The sequence below is a fragment of the Pinus tabuliformis genome, chromosome 7, assembly GCF_031772625.1.
Source record: "Pinus tabuliformis cultivar Carrire ecotype Pingquan chromosome 7, CPIR1, whole genome shotgun sequence".
Classification (NCBI taxonomy): Eukaryota; Viridiplantae; Streptophyta; class Pinopsida; order Pinales; family Pinaceae; genus Pinus; species Pinus tabuliformis.
In genome coordinates, this window is record NC_142293.1 from 1004895225 (window position 1) to 1004912398 (window position 17174).

Below are 17174 nucleotides of genomic sequence, written 5' to 3' on the forward strand. Positions count from 1 at the left end.
TGACAAGTATAACAGTTGGTTCTAGTTATGGATGGATTCTTCAAGGATTTGGAGTCCCTTGAGAGATGGTATGGGTGTGTTCAGTTACAAGGCAACGTGCTTGGAACAATAAGGAAAGGTATATGATATAGTGTTATATTTATTTATATAGTGACAGTTTTGTGTTTATGGAAGAATGATGTAGGGGATTGCATAGTAAAATAGACTGCCATGAAATCTTGAATAACGATCAAGTTCAGCTTTCCCTTGGAAGCATTGGGAAACCGCGGGGATCGAGTTATGGTGTTGTTTCTATTTTTGTGCTTTCAGTCTTTTGTGACTTGTTTTCTTTTGATTTGTAGTTTGTTTTATGTCTGGTGCAAGGGCTTGCCACTTGTTCGCAATGTCATATTGTTATTGGTTTTCATGGTTTTCTTCTTGTTTTTCTTTTTCTTGTCTTTTATGTCATGAAGGTATTGGTATTTGGTTGGGGAAGGAGGACGGTTATTACATCTCGGGGAAAGCTGAATGTAACCCCTAACAGGTAATGGAAGACCCAGATGAAGCTTCGTTCATGAGTAAAGGGCACCTCAAGGTGATAATATGACAACAAATTGGATTGATTGGGTCCATTAGTGTAAATGGATAGTGGAAGTACAATCATGAGAAATGAAGCATAAAAGGTGAAGAAAATATATTTGAGGCATCAAATGCCTTGGCTATGTTGGGAAATGTTGTTTTGAATGTTCTACATGTTATGCACAGATAAAGGAAGTTCTCTTAACCTTGACATTATGATATCTGGTAATTACGTTGTGATCATGATTATGTTGATTTCCATATATGTATACATGTATGCATGTATGTCGTTGTTTGACGAGGTAATCAGGGATCATGATTGTTTTATGCAGATGTTTATATGTATATATGTATGTGTGTATATCGTTGTCTGACAGGGTCATCAAGCATCATTCGTGTGGAGGAATGATTGCTTATGCAGGTGAATGTCATGAAGAGGTTCCTTGGCCTTATGAGGAATCAAGTGGGAAGAGTATCTTTGACGGATTTATAAGATCAGTATCATGTGGATATGGTTTGATATGGTTTTGTATATATTGTGTTTTGCATATGTTGTGCAGGTGGTACGTTGTACATGTGTTGTTATGTACACATTGTGTGGGTGGTGTTGTGTACATCGGGTTTTGTGTACACATTTTGCAGGTGATGTTTTGTACACGTTGTGAAAACAGTATTGTGTACACATTGTGCTGGTGGTGTCATGTACATGTGGTATTGTGTGCACATCATACATGTTGTGTCATGTATATTTGGTATAGTCTTACAAGTATTATGGAGTCCTTGTATCACGACACATGTATTTCTGTTATTGTATGGTACCGTGCGTATATGTATTGCGTTGTACACAAGATGTAGGTCTATGTTTTGTGTTGTACAACAAGTGTAGGTGTATGTGTCGTGTTGTACACTGGGTGTAGGTGTATGTTTCGTGTTGTACACTAGGTGCAAATGTATGTGTGGCGTTGAAAATTAGGTGTTGTTTTATCTGTTGTGTTGTACACTGTGTATTTGTATGTGTAATAGAGTGTGATGGGATAGGAAGTTATGGGATTGTTTAGGCCCTTGTTATTGATATTGAGGGTTGAAGCAGTTTAGTCTCTAGATGCCCTTGTCGTTGATATTGAGGGTTGAGGCAATTTAGTCTCTAGATGCCTTTCTTATTGATATTGAGGGTTGAGGTGGTTTAGTCTCAAGATACCCTTGTTGCTATTGAGAGTTGACGAGGTTTAATCTCTGGATACCCTTGTTGTTGATATTGAGGGTTGAGGTGGTTTAGTCTCGGGATACCCTTGTTGCTGATATTGAGGGAGGAGGAAGTCTAGACTCTAGATACCCTTGTTGCTTAAAGAGAGGGCATTGGTTGTTTGCTCGATTTGGAAACTAATTCAGTTTTTGTATAGAAAGGACAAAGAACAAAGGAAAAATTAAAGAACCATTGGAAACATAAGTATCAATATTTTATTTTGGTTTTTAATTATGAATTTGATCTATGATTTTGATTTATGATGGTTGTGTTTTGAGCTAATTGGATGTGATATGTTTATACATGATGATTTGGTGAAAGATCTGGTTTGACTTTTTGTGACAAGAAGTAAAGGAAATTGCATGTGTACTTTATTGATGGGCTACCAATGAGGTATGATTTGAATTAGTTTCAATTCCTTTTAGTCTAATGGAAATTATGTGCTTTGTACAAGAAAGAAAGGTAATGCCCAATTTGGGTGGTTAAAACTGATCGCAAGGATTGGCAGCTGTGGTAAAAGGAAATTGGAACAGGAAGCAATATGTTAGTAAAGCATTCAGGAGCAGGGCCATTATGGGACACTAGTACCCAATAGTTTCCATTGATTTCCATGATCATGTTATGACCTGTATGATTACTTTGAGGTAGGGATATGCCTTGTTTTTTGGACATTTCGATGAAAGGAAACCTTGCCATGGGATGGATCACCCGGGAAAGCGGCTGTCAGGGAACTTGGAAGGTGAGTGATAACACAGAAGGGGATGACCAGATTTCTCTAGGGACTGTGTAGCAAAGAAGGGAAGGCTGGGGGATGGAATTTTTTTTTGTCATTAGCATTGCCATATGGAATCATATGCACATTGGGAGTGTTCCATGGAACGATGGGACGGTAACTATTCAATGAGGGAACAAGAAGTGGAAGGATCATAATGTTGGACATTGGATATGGGCTTGGCTTTTGCAGTGGATTATGGACTTCCTAGGAAGGAGGTGAATCCTGGTATTACATTTATTGTGGAGGTGTGAGCCTATGGAATCCCTTGTTGCCGATCCAAGAATCATATCCTTTTATTTCCTGGTTAAAGAAAATGTGCATATGTATATATGTATATTATTGTAATTATTGTATTGAGTTGTGGTTATAAATCTCCATAGAAAATATGGTTATTCATTGGTTGAAGCAAATGTGTATAAGTATATGTGGTTATTAATGTAAATACCGTAATTAGTTGTGTTATAAATCTCCAGTAAACAGTACGAGTTCCATATCTTTAGTAGTGATCATTATAAGTATTGCAGCGCGCTGGTTTATGAAGTTACATGGGTAGTATGTTTTGGTTTTCAACAATCTTGCTGGTTGTAGATGTCATCGAACACCGAGGACGGTGTTACCGCAATAGGGAGGGGTCTATAATAGTCTCGGGTTAAAATTTCATGTAATAAAGGCTAACAAAGGCAAAATAAGACCAAGTTCAAGGGACATGTATTCTAAGTTGAATGTTGGAAAAAATATCCTAGTGGGCATAACTTGTTGTTTTTATGGCTAAGGGGAAATTGGCAAAGGAATTGAAAAGGAAAATGCATTTGTGGCATTTTATTTATGAAATAATGGAGAATAGGAGAAAAGGAAGGTGAAAATTCACAAGTTTCATGTGAGGAGGAAATTGAAGGAAAAGAGGCCTTAATGATAAAAATGCTTTTGAGGATCAGTTCATCAATTTTGGTCAGTTGAGATTTTTGTTAGTTTCATTCTGGGATTACTCTTAGAGAGGAAAAGAGCACCATGAGGAGAAGGAAAGAAAGGAAGAAAATGAAGGACAAGGAAAGAAATGGAATGACAAGGTGTTAACGGTGTTGAACCCGCCAACATATCAAGGGATCTATTCGGTAAGAAGTACCTGTTAGCTCTACTATAAACTGCAGCATTTGAAGGTCAAATTCAGGATTGATGGTTGGATTGTGCCGAGAGGGGTGCTCACAACAGTCTCTTTTTCCTTCCTCCTTCAGTTTCCTCACATCCTCTTAACTTTCGTTGTCTCTATTTCTTCTATGAAAATCTGCATTCCCCGCTTTCCTCCATTCTTTTATAGAACTCTTAGAAGACCTATCCCTTCATTCGATCCTCGAATTAACCATCTCACATGCACCATAACCTGTGCCTACCCTGCTATTCCTCCGCTTTTATCTCCACCATCGATCGCATCTTGATCCGATGGTGTCTGCCGTTTCTACTGCGCGTTAAACATCGTTCACTTCCACACCATTGATCGCGTCCATCGCATGATCTAATAGTAGTCACAAGCCCCGATCGTGCGACCTCCACACACATTAACCCATCGGGGTGGCAGTTTTCGTCCGCCACGCGTCGTAATCTTACAAGATCGCGCCATCGCCTATAGAGGAAGCGGTGCGATAAAACCACTTTCCGCCACGGTACCCTTCTCCCCCCCATTAATCTCTATGCGTCTTCTGCCTCTGTCAACCATCAAATCTGCCACATCTAGATCCAATGACCTTCGTTCCTCCATCCATATTTTCCCCCGATAGCTCCTTCCTATGTGATCTCCGTCGTTCATCTGTGGATCAAACGACCATTAATTGTTCTCATCCTGTGCACGCCTCCGCCATACTGTCTTTACTCCTTTGACTGTCTTGAGCTCCCAAAGAATGAAGCCATATGCTACGAAGTACCCTGCATAATAAAGCTTCAACAACTGCAATTAACTAGTAGCTAGGCCGAGAAGAAAAGGGATGGCCTCGAGCAATCAAAGGGATTTATCAGTCATGGAGATCCATCCATACATGAATCCATCTCACTAAGAAGGACTAAAGAGCACCAGAGAATGTCTAAATCATCCATTAAATTAGGCAGAGTGTAGCAGAGGCCCATTTTAGAGAATTAATGTGGTTGGTGGTCAGCTATGAATCTCCACGCATAATCTGGAAAAGTATATTTGTAAACAAACTCTATATATATCCAAAATACAGAATATAATGGGGTTGATGGTTGATGAATGTTATTTGATGTAAAGTTCAACTTCTGGAGACAATAACTATTGTGATACCTGCAGCTTCTGGTCTTCATTTTCAGCTATTGCAAGCTTCTTTTGCTGTTAATTGCTCACTTTCCACTTCTTGTTCTTTGTTCCATGTTGTGCCTGTTATGCATTTATTCATGTGTTGTAGATGTATAACACTAGAGGGGCTGTCATCCCACCTCTGTGTTAGAATCTAGCTTATATCATTGAATTTGTATGTAGGTTTCTATTGTTTTAATGTCAGAGAGTTGTCATCCTATCTGTGCATTAAGAAATAGATTTGCAGACCTTCTTACTGGTTGCAGTTGGCCATCATAGGGTCCTGTGCATCTGCTAGTTTGATCAGTATTCTCCATCATCACATTTTCCTTAAACTATGAGTAATTGGTGGTCTAAATCCTTGTAGTCTGGGGGTGTTCACCCATGTCTGGGGTTAAGCATAGTAGAAGTGGTTATCTAGCTTGAATATGCAACATTTCTTTCATTCATCCACCATTTTCCAACATTTGTGTTGAGTTTTTAATGTTCCCGAGCATCTCTGATATACAACCTAGGAGAGTTTCTTGGGGTGATAACAATAATTGGCGTCGTTGCCAGGGAGAGGAGATTGAAGCTTAGCTTCCCAGGGAGAACGAAATAGTTCCAAATTTTGATGATAGACAAGGTTTGGGCACATAATTTGGTTTCAATCATCTATCTGGTGACTCCAGTAGAGGAAGACCAATATTTGGCAACTCCACATTGAAGTTCTAGCGCAGCTGGTGAGGCATGCTCAGAGAAATCCTTAGAAACCATCAACTGAGCCAGTGCCTGATCTTGAGAAGATCTCTCAGCAAAAGAAAATATCACTTTAAGGAGCATCAGGACCAAGTAAGCCTTATAAATTCCATGTATCTTTGATAGTGAAAGTCACCTTCAGAGATTCATTTAGGATCCTTAGTCATTCATTTCCCTTCGGACCTCACTTCAATGAAAGAAGCATCCATGTTGTCGATCATATTCCTCTGTTTCTATCATTCTTTTCAATGATTCATACCACTCAGTCCACCAGTATCCTTTCATATACCCTAGTCATGGCAGGTCAGAAAGCTCTCACGAAGATAGAAAGAATAGTTGATGCTAGGTATGGACCCCTAGTCTCGCCTACCCCTTTGAATGCCATGCCTATAGGAGATTATCAAGAATTTATGCCTATGTTTATTGGTGGAGAAGGAGTAACAACTAAAGAGAATTAGAGGCCTTTTATAGCTATGCTGATAATCTAGATATTAATGAAGAGGATGTCTGGATGAGGGTTTTTGTTCAAAGCCTAGATGGGGAAGCTAGAAAATGGTTCAGAGAATTACCCCCTAGGTATATTGTAGACATTGAGGCCTTAGATGATGTGTTCCTAAAGCACTGGGGGAATAATAAAGATCTGCTCTTTTATCATACTAAATTTGGGAACTTGCATAGAGAAGATAGTGAGCTGCTGTCTGACTTCAACATCATATTCAATCATATTATAGCAGAATGCTAGCTGAAGTAAGACCCACCCCTACTTCTACTATGATTACTTATGCCAATGCCTTCGATTCTTAGTTCTTCCTACTATTAAGAGAAAGGAAATGAACTTCTTTAGCTGATATGCAAACTGCAACCTTTGAAGTAGAAGCAAGCATCATTGCTGCAGAATGACTCAAAGGTTATGCTGAAAGGAGAAGACAGGGATGAGAGTCCTCATCATCCTCAAATCTTGGGATCGATGAATTAGCTAGGGTGATAGATTTATTAGCCTTTGAAGTTTCCAAATTAAAGGCTGAGTAGTATTCTGAGGAAGCAGGAGTTCCTTGTTCCTTTACTCTTTCAAAGCCAAATCCATGTAGAGGAACACAGGAGCAGTTGCAGATTTTGCAAAGAAATAGAGATGCAAATGAAGATCAAAGGGTGAAGACCCTTTGTCAAAATTTAGTCATGGAAGAAAAGCACCCTGAAGAAGAGGAGGAGGTCCATGGTTTGGGAGGTGCTCCTTTCCTAACCAAAGCTGCCTATGAAGAAGAATTTTCCAGAGGCACTGCTTACGAGTCTGATATAGCTACAGAACAAAAAGCTGATTAGCAACAACAACCAGCAGAAGGTCCCTTCATCCGCCAAGAATCTGTGCTCAAAGCCAGCTCATATTCGCATGGCTACGAAGATCTGCAAATTTTCCAGCTTACTTTGGTCCCTAGTTCAACGATTAAAAAGGGAGAGGAATGCTCCCCATCATCTTTTCTCCCTCTACCTGCTCAAATGAAAATCCCTCACAGTTTCCCCTTAAACACTAAGGCAGAACAAAATTCAAGGCTCAAGGCTAAAACTGATCATCTCAGTCTTGATATTCTGATGCCTGCCCAGGAGGTCTCCACACAGATTGAAAAGGCAGCTTGTCAGATGACAGAGGAAGAGCATGCACAGTTTTGGAACTCATCCTTGGGTGAAGACTGTTCAAAGCAAGATTCAGGAGCAGATAATGTTTATGTGTCCCCTGCACAAGAATACAATGGTGCATCATTCATATTAGTTGTGCAGATCACAGATAACACAGACAAGTACACAGCAGCCATGATTATTCAACAGGTGTACAAAGGCTCTCATAAAGAACATCCAAGGAGGAGAGCACACAGAAGGGAGATGAAATTTGATCCATATCTACCTATTAAGCTCAAATGTCCTAAACTGTTTGAGGTAGATGATCAAATAAATCATGTTTTGTGGCTCTATGTTGAATGGGCCGAGAGCAGGAGAAACAATTTTGATGGCCCATTAGTTGGAAATTTTTTGAATAATTATGTTGTCTAAGGTCCTTTGGCCTTAGTGATTGCAAGCAGTTTCTTTTTCAGATTTTAGAGTAGACTTGGTTTGACTCCATGCCCAATGGATACTAGGCATAGTTTTTAAAGCAGGTTTTGCATGAAGGCATTGGTCTATAGTTCTTGAGACCTCACAAGGAGGATCTCATCCCCAGAAGGAGCTAGTGTTAGCTCTGCTATAAACTGCAGCATTTGAAGGTCAAATTCAGGACTGATGGTTGGTTTGTGTCGAGAGCGATGCTCGGAGTAGTCTCTTTCTCCTTTCTCCTTCAGTTTCCTCATAGCCTCTTAACTTCCATTGTCTCTTTTTCTTCTATGAAAATCTCTATTCCCCGCTTTACTCGATTCTTTTACAGAACTATTTGAAGCCCCATGCCTTCATTTGATCCTCGAATTAACCATCTCCCGCGTTCCATAGCCCGTGCCTACCCCACTATTCCTTTGCTTTGATCTCCATCGTCGATCGCATCTTGATCTGATAGTCTCCGCTGTTTCTACTGTGCCTTAAACATCATTCACTTCCCCACCATTGATCGCGTCCATTGTGAGATCTAACAGTAGTCGTAAGCCCCGATCACGCAACCTGCACATGTGTTAACCCACGGGGGCGGTAGTTTTCATCCACCAAACGTCGTAAACTTACATGATCGTGCCATCGCATATGGATACCGCCTCCTTCGATAAGCGGTGTGATAAAACCACTTTCCGCCACCATACACTTCTCCCACATGTTAATCTTCGTGCATCTTCCGCCTTTGTCAACCATCAGATCTGCCGCATCCAGATCCAATGGCATTCATTCCTCCATCCATATTTCCCCCCAATAGCTCCTTCTGATGTGATATCCGTCATTCATCTGTGGATCCGACGACCATTAATTGTTCTCATACTGTGCACGCCTCCACCATACTGTCTTTACTCCTTTGACTGTCTTGAGCTACCGAAGGATGAAGCCATCGCCTACCAAGTACCGTGTGTAATAAAGCTTCAACAACTGCAATTAACCAGCAGCTCGGCTGAGAAGAAAAATGGCGGCCTCAAGAAGTCAAAGGAATTTATCAGTCACGGAGATCCATCCATACATGAATCCACCTGACCAAGAAGGACTAAAAAGCACCAGATAATGTCAAAATCATCCATTAAAGCAAGCAGAGTGTAGCAAAGGTCCATTTCAGAGAATTAATGTGGTTGGTGGTCATCTATGACCCTCCATGCATAATCTGGCAAAGTATCTTTGTAAACAAACTCTATATATATCGAGAAGATAGAATGTAATGGGGTTGATGCTTGATGAATGTTATTTTGATGTAAAGTTCAACTTCTGGAGACTGTAACTATTGTGATACCTGCAGCTTCTGGTCTTCATTTTTAGCTAATGCAAGCTTCTTTTGCTGTTAATTGCTTACTTTCCACTTCTTCTTTGTTCCAGGTTGTGCCTATTTTGTATTTATTCATGTGCTGTAGATGTTTAGCATTATATGGGTTGTCATCCCACCTCTGTGTTAGAATCTATCTTGTATCATTGAATTTGTATGCAAGTTTCTATTATTTTAATGTCAGAGAGTTGTCATCCTGTTTGTGCATTAGGAAATAGATTTGCAGACCTCCTCACTCGTTGTCATTGGCCTTCACAGGGTCCTATGCATCTTCTAGTGTGATCAGTATTAACCATCATCACATTTTCCTTAAACTATGAGTAATTGGTGGTCTAAAGCCTTGTAGTCTAGGGGTGTTCACCCATGTTTGGGGTTAAGCATAGTAGAAGTGGTTATCTGGCTTGAATATGCAGTATTTCTTTCATTCATCCACCATTTTCCAACATTTTTGTTGAGTTTTTAATGTTCCCGAGCATCTCTGATATACAACCTAGGATAGTTTCTTGGGTTGATAATAGTGCCAATTGGACCTCTTACCATTTGCTTTAGGAGTCCCAGCAGTGAGTCATATGGTAATGCCTTGATCGTGATTTCAGACAGAGGCAAGTAAGATAACCTTGTTGGTAGCAAGGGCATGCATGCTGCAGTGAGTGAAGGAAGGTGCATGAGAGGTTCTAACACACAAGGGTTAAGATGAGTGCGCCTCTTGGAAACCTGTGATAGAACGTAGTTAAGAAGGGAAAACATGAGCAAAGACGCATTAAAACATTGAAAGCAAGTTAGTTAGCAATCCAAAGTGATGGTTAAACCAACATCACATTTTAGAAATATTTGTACATACATACACAAATAGTTATACATGACTGCGTAAGTAAACAAATACCTATATCATTTAGAGTAAACTAGATAACACAGAATACAATACAACATATGCATGAAATGTGTAGGATCTTTTTATATTAAGAAATGTAATTTACAGTTATACAATACATCCATGTCCAACCCCTAGTTCAGACAGCGGAACATTATAGCCACAACCACCTGCTCCTCCAAAGAGATGTACTAGCACTATGCAGTGGAGAAGCCAAGGCTCATTACAATACTATCCAAGCTCTCTCCAAGATATTTTTGTCAGAAGTTTGGCTAACCAAAAGCCTCTACATTGAGTTATGAGAGACTATTTATAGCAAAGAGTGGGGTGACCCTTGACATTCTCCTTTGTGACAGTTCATCTACACTCATGACTCTTTATCTACTCTATGACTGTTACATCCAACTATCGACACTTGACTTACACTTGACAAGAAATTACATTACAACACATGTACCCATGTGAGAGAAAAATGGCTTGAGCAAGCCATGATAGACATCACTATGACTTAGAAACCATGGAAGTCCAACTCCTCAACATCCTCACAATGATCAATAGTAATGCACTAATGCCAAGATCGATAATCTGTGATGGCATCCATGTGGTCCGAGATGACATCTTTCGCGAACCTGACTCTTACCTCCATAGCATCCAGGTACACTACTCGGGCTCCTCTGTCCAACTTGTCTGAAATCATGTGCATCATCGTCTTCAATGTAGTTGAACTAGCAACATACTTGTGCATCATGTCTACATTGATGGGAAAGTCTAGGCGGGTGGCAATGCACATCAACTCGTTGAAGTATGAGTCAAGCTCTAGTCAAACCTGTGCCTTTGTCTTCGTTTGGGTGAGAGTCCCAATAGATGGGATCACATTTGTGTGCCTGTATACTAGTGATAAGTTGCGGGAGCTCTTCATAGTTCTAGGTCTGAGTCTGGATACTTGCCTTCAACTCGACCATACTGGTCTTCATCATCTTACACAAGTGATGTGGGGCTCCCTTTTATCTCATCATCCATGTTTACATGTAAGCAACATGAGCATGCAAGTTTTCCAAGATATGTGCTCTTCTAGCACATCGCTGCTGCCATTCGTTGAGATGGATGAATGCATTATGCACGGTACCAAACATGGATTACAACACTCAGATCACTATGTCAAGGGAGAATACTTCATCCAATATTGCCTTCTTCAGTTCAGCTTGGGCGGACGCTCCCATAAACTCTCCCCCTTGCTTGGTCGTTTGTAATTCCTTAGCCATTCGCTCATTCTCAGCTATCAGAAAGAGAACAATTAACCTAATGGCTTCGACATACACTCTAGTAGCATCGTCCAAGACTGATCGATGTTTGTGAATTTCAGGAATGATCACTCTTTCCTCAACTTGCATAAGATATGTACGATCATCTGGAGTCGACAGTCTACGAGAGTGCACAACTCTATGTTGGGACTCGTCGAATGAGATGTTGTTGATCTCTCCTTCTAGCTAATCTCCAAGGATCTTAGTGCCTCTTTAGTCGCTTGAGACTTTCTCATCTTCTAGAAGTGGTGAAGCGAGTAAGTCGACCTCTTGGTAGTGAGGCATGAGTTCAGTGCCCTGTTCGAATTCATGTTGCTCCATATCGTTATCGAAATTTTGAAGTTCTTTCTCTATCTCATGAGCAAAGTCCTGCTCCTGTGATGGTTCACCTTGTCTGCCTGATGCCATCTGCTCTAATGAGTCCACAACTTGTATGGACACTATTTCATCCATTTGCACATGTGGCATGCCCTGTTGTACCTATTTTTGCTGCGCTTCCCTCTCCTATTTGCGCAACTCCTGTTCCTTATGAAGTTTCTCCTTTAGCTCATGCAACTCCCTCCCTGTTTGCTCAATTCTTCTCTTCTCCTTCTTCCTTTGCATGATTATCTTGTTGCGATGTTGCCTCTTTGCCTCTATAGCCAAATATGCTTTCTCCACAATTGGATCTACACGGAACTTGCAACTTTTCTCTTCCTCGATGTGATCTAGAGTCTCCCTCTTTCCCTTGTCGTGCACTAGTATTCCTACTTCTGCTGCTACTGTTACTAGTGTTGGTGCTCTCTGGGATATTGCTTCGCATTGCTTCACTAACCACCCCACAGCAAATTCCACCTATTCATTGGGTCTGGAGAATCTGTATAAATATCTCCATGGGCTTCCTCAGCCCAATGACATGCCTCGTGGATCCACTTGAACTGTAATCTCACGTAGTGATCTTCCACAATACAATGTGGGTCATACGAATTGTAACATTGGAGGTCGAATGGATACTTCTTCATTAGTTATGCCTCGACATCTGCTTGCTTGAAACTCTGAATCTTATATAACCCAATCCATAATGGAAGATCTGGCCAAAGTGCCCTCTTCTTTCGGTGCAGTCTAGTTGTCAATCCTACAAAGATGTGATATGTTAATTCCTGCATGATGAATATGTCCAGGGAAAAAATTGGTAGAACATGCAAAGGCTTCTCTGTGCTAAACATTCAGATGAAGGTGTCAGACGATGAGGCATACCAATCAACAATGTCTATCAGTGCTTCCATTTATTCCTTTGACATGCAGGGTGGATCCTGTTCGAATATCATCATCCAGACTAGGGTGAAAAATGATCAGTCGTGTGATTACTCCTCTGAATATGAATTTGGACAACAACTTACAATATGTGTTCACAACAGTCTCCTCTAGTGACCATGCCCACTCCAAGGCTAGGAACTCCTATCGGACATAGATTGCATCTAATATGTATGCAGACATGTAGGTCTCTACTTGCATACCTCCGTGTGACCATCAAGACTTCATTACCTATTCATTCATCTGATGAGTCAACATGCCGCACCAGTTACATGGTTTTCCCTCTCTGGCCATTTGGTCCAACGCGATCACGCAACTCGATGGGAAGGTTTTTGTGCCTTCTTGGCCACATAGTCAACATGAAAATATGAGCAAGTATTGCTACACCTTCTACAGTATCTTCATCCTATAGATCTGTTTGGATGTAATCTTGAATTTGGCCATCTCATTTAACCAGTTCTTCATAACGTCCCTGGTATTGGCACTGCTACTAGGTAAGCTGAAAGGAGTCTCCATGATAGTCACAGGCTTCGATATCGGATACATCTCATCATAATCCTGTGCCCAGAAGGTGCCAAGCTTCGTCCGAATGACACTACTCAAGGTAATTGTCTCAAGATCAGTGTGCGAGATGATTGAGTGTATCATGTCCACTCATGGGAATGCGGGGTATCTACATGCAATCCAGTACAAGCGAGAATTGTGAATGTTGACATACACTTGATGGTCTTCAAGGTATTCCCCAAAATTTCTTGCATATGCTTCTATGACCTCTTTCCACTTCAACTTGATGCCCTTGTCTAGAAATAGTTTGTTATGTTCATAGATCAGTAGACATGTGAACACCTGCTCAACTATTGCTCTGGTTGCACTTCCTTCTGTGTCCTTTGATCGTGATCTCTTGGAAGCCATTGATCCTGTACTACTAGGAGGGGGATGAACATCTAGAATATCTGGAGATGAAGCAACATGCATGGCAAGAAATCTGTTAGTGAAAACCAAAGCATACTCAGCGAATGACTTAACACATACCTGGGGAATGATAGGAGAAGATTACACAATTTCTGTTGGGAGGCTGGGTGACTGGTTGCCAAAACTGTACAAGAGGCAGTCTGGGTTGTTTGGGAGGCAAGGTTGGCTACTAGATTTTCACAATGCGAAATCCAAGATATACGTTGATTTCTAAGATTATGCGTTATGCAATTCCAGTTGGCAGTGATTGTAGGCTCAGGGACTGCATTGTGCAATTTTCTAGGCTAGCAGTCACTGTCCCTCAGAAATGCACAAAATAGTCCTTGAGGATAGTTTCTATGCAGAAATGTGCATTTCTAGAGAGGAAGACAGAGCCTTCCTTCACCGGATTACGCAATGTTGTCTGCATGAGGCAGAGTCTGAGCCAAGGCCGCCTAGAGCCACTGATGGGAAATTGTAATAAAATATGAAAGTGAATGCATGGCGACACTAAGTTAAAGAAGAAGTGATTGCTCATGCATGCAAAAATTGAATGAAATATTTAGTAAAAATATCAACATGCATGTGGGTGAAGCAAGTCATTGAATCGACGACTGTTCATGCATAATAGTTTCATGCATGCGACAACAGTGAGATAGCAACAAAAACTGAAACGATGCTTGTAAAAGCTAGTATGTATGTAAATTACTACAAGCGTTAAATAAATCAAGAAAACATCACTCACACAAATGAAAACACAAAAAGCAAAAAAAATGCTCAAAAAGACATGTTGAGACCACTTATCCATGAATAGCTGATTTGGATGTGTCAGAGAGTCCTAGATATGATGTGGCATGTAAGAGATCCAAGATCGATGTGAAATAATGAGGTTTGATGCATCGAATAAATAAGTTTGAGCTCAAGATGCGCATGCCACAAATCTAGGAAACAACGACACTTGGAGGAAGGTTTCCATAATGAACTTTGCATGTAACCTCTGGCTACTAAAGATAGCTCCTTAAATCAAGGGATTCTTTTTAAATGTTTCCTTTTTTATTCCAAGAAAAAGCATGTCATGCATGCAAGTCAAGTTTCATTAGTCTTGGGTGGAACTAGTCAACCCAATTGCTCATGCATGAGGCTACTCAACTGCTGGGAGGAAATGCACATTTATGGCTAGGAGCTAGGGTGGTTTCCCAAGATATTTATGCAATTTCTGGGCAGAGCAGCTGACTACTGCCCAATATTGTGCAATTCCTGGGTTGAGCAGGCCTGTTGGGAAGGATTGTGCAGTTTTATGTGTCAAGCCTGATTGGCAGGATTATGAAATTATGGAGCTCAATAGGCTTCCAAACAGAATTGTGCAATTTCTAGAGGGAAGGTTGGTTTCCCTCCATAATTATGCAATTTCTTGGGGGAGCTACTCAGCCTGTAGCTGGACCATGTACGGGTGATCATCCTATGAGGGGAATGCATCGAGCTTTGATCAACAGGTTGCCTTTATGCAAGAAAAACACTGAAGCTTATGTACTTGATGAAGCAAGACAAGGCATTGTGAAAGGTTGGTAGGGAGGCTCTAAAGCGAAGTTAAGAGAAAATTTTGGAGGGTGGTTTTAACTGCTACAACACTTGGCGATATAGTAATAGAACTCCAGCTCTCTGAATAGACCTTGTTCATGAAAATTAAGTCTAACAACTTGAGAAGTATTGTTCAATTATCAGTTCATCTTTGTTTCATACTAGCCTAATTGTAAGATGTAGCATCTGCCAAGCTCTTGGACGATTGACACACATCCAAGCCAAGGCAACACAATTTTTTCGATTGGGGTTAAGGGATATATTGATGCACAAGCATTACAGTTGTCAAAGTCTTAGCTTCATATTTGGTGTTGCTCCGCTGCTAGCAGACATGGACAGTACCCAAGCCGAGTCACATTGGAACACAAGCATGGCTCTACTGTGAACAATCTTGGGAAGTACCTCGATAGAATTACTTGCATCACATCTCTGTGCAGGAAGCCTTTCTCTTCTTTCGCCTTATTCATTTTTCATTTTGATTTTTTTTTTTTATACTTTTCATTGTTTTTTCATTTTCATTTTTCATAAATTTTCATCGTACTTATTCATTTCAAAGGCAGAAGAGGGATCCCGACTTATTGAGAGAAGAAGAGGTTGTTCTACCAGAGAAGTAGTTTATTATACCTCTGACGTGCCTGTTAAGGTTCCCCCCTCACCTTACTCTACTTCACTGAGCTGACAAGGGTTAACCCAAAAACAACCGACTAGAGTAGGTGACACTAGTTAGTGCACAAGCATTGTGATTTAACAAGGTTCACTTTGATCAGTATGTATTTTCCTTCAACGTATCATGGACTAAAAGTGACAAGTTCTTCATATAGAGGCAGGATGATAGATACCAAGTAGCGATATCTGCACAAGGCCTCTTGTACTTTACCCAACTTATTTCAAGAGTTATACATGGTTTCATATGAAACTAACCTATGAACAAAACAAGCAAACAAACAAACAACAAAGTATAAGTAGAAGCTCAAGAAAAAGCAAATCTAGTAAGCAAACAAGCAAGCAAACAACCAAATAAACAAACAAATAAAGTAAGCAAACAAGCATGCAAGAAAATTGACTGAAAGAAAACACTACTTCTACTCCTAATCTAATGGCACATGGGCCTAATCATGTGAAGTGATATTTCCAATGCAGGCACCAGCGCATTGGTTGGCCCATGTTGTTGAAGGCCTGGTCCACGAGCAACCCAGTTGCACGAAACAGCCAACAAGAAAGATATAACAATGAAGACAACCACAATTCATGTTTCAAATTTCTCATGGAACATAAGTGAGTGAAAGTGGGTAAAGAGAAATCCGTGGACTTACCATGGTGTTGTGCGACACTATGTGTGGTTTTGAAGCATAAGCACACTCTTGATTGTGACATGCAAGCAAACGAAAGAAGAGAAGACAACTTGTGTCATGCACGTGTGCTTGCAATGTAAGATTCCTCCAATGCATGAGCGATAGGATCGTGTAGTTCAAGTAGAGGAAGTATGTCTTGTGTGTGAGACTGATCTTCAATGCATACATATGGGTGATGAGGAGCCTTGGGTGATTGAACAATTTCCTGATCGAAAGTGAGATTAACTCCAGGAGACTGAGGGCCTGACATAACCATCAGCATGGGTTGAAATTCCTTGACAGTCTTGGGTGTTTCAACTTCATCGTCAGATAGACCATCATAAACCGGTGGCTTCGAAAAAATCAACTACAATAGAAACATGATCGTGATCGAATATGGAAGTAAATGAATCACGATAGCGATGATCGGAAAAATCAATGATTTCATCAGCATCCTCATGATCTAATGAACCAAAAAGAGGAGTAGATGAGAAGTGAACAAATTCATCATCTATGTTTCTAGAAAAGACAGATGAAATATCGAGTGGATTTTCAATGAATAACATATCCTCTCCATTGTTGGATGATGGACTGACATCTGGGGTGGCATGCGAGTGATCAACGATGGGTGCATTCGTGGATGATGATACAAATGCGAAATCATGGATGGCAGGTTCACCAAGTATGTAAGGAAAAAATGGAGGAGGCTCGGACGGAAGGGAGTCATCCTTCACTGAGTGTTGATGCTCAAGCTCCCACTCATACTCTTCATGATGACAACGCATGTTGGTTGTGCAACACCA